Source organism: Carassius gibelio, chromosome A8, assembly GCF_023724105.1.
Source record: "Carassius gibelio isolate Cgi1373 ecotype wild population from Czech Republic chromosome A8, carGib1.2-hapl.c, whole genome shotgun sequence".
NCBI lineage: Eukaryota > Metazoa > Chordata > Actinopteri > Cypriniformes > Cyprinidae > Carassius > Carassius gibelio.
Genome location: NC_068378.1, coordinates 6880484 through 6881611, shown reverse-complemented (window position 1 = coordinate 6881611; position 1128 = coordinate 6880484).

Genomic DNA, 1128 nt, shown 5'->3' with positions numbered 1-1128 from the left:
TATTTATTTTGAATTACAGCAATATATAAGCACATTTCCCCAATTCAAATTAAATTAAAAAGTAAATGCATTTAATTTGTATTGTATTATATATATATATATATATATATATATATATATATATATATATATATATATATATATATATATATATAATACAAATTAAATGCATTTACTTTTTAATTTAATTTGAATTCGTTATATATATATAACGAACCTGTCTGCCTAAATGTATTAAAATGATCCTAATGGTCCTAAAATAGTCTTCCTTTTAATGCTAATATAATTTCTTATTTCTTTGTTTTGATTTTGGGGTGAAGTTTGATCTTGTGAGATCCATCGATCTCTCCGTCCTGTCTCCTGCTCTCAGTTTGTCCCAGACGGGAGGCAGGAGCAGGTGTCTTGTTCGGGGCTTGGCTTTTCTCTCTAATTAAGCCTCCCCTCAAACACTGGGAGGGAGGGAAAACAGCACAGGAGAGGGAAACTGGGGACTGAGGAGGGAATCCTGATGGGTAAGGAGGGAAAACCAACACAGTTCGGTATACAGGCTGTGTTTTGTAAATGGGAGGTTGACTGGACATTGCTTTATTCTCACTAAATCTCTTCACTTTATTTTTTTAATTCTTGTATAACTAATAAACCTTACATGGAGTTAAAGGGATAGTTGACCCTAACATTAAAATCCTGTCATGATTTATTTACCCTCAAGCTGTTCCAAAGCTGTATAAGTTTCTTTCTTCTGATAACTTGTGTTGTATTTCTTTCCATACTATGGGGTCGATGGGGACCATCAAATGTTCTGCTATCCACATTTTTCAAATGATCTTCTTTCATATTAATACACTAGCCTACATTGTGCATTATTTACATTTTTTTTTACATTGGATGACAAAACAAATACTATCACGTCCTGTCTGGTTGATTTCATGTGTTGTGTGTTTGTAAATCAGCATGCAGTGAATTCTCTATCGGCTTCTTACCATGACGTTGTCGTTCATGTCTCTCATGTGGTAGACGTCCATGCAGACCTCTGCGCGGTTTCTGGAAGGCACCCTGTCCCTTGAGTGTCCCGCCTGAGGAAGCTCAAAATATGTGCTGTCTGGCTCACTGCAATAACACCGAGAGAAG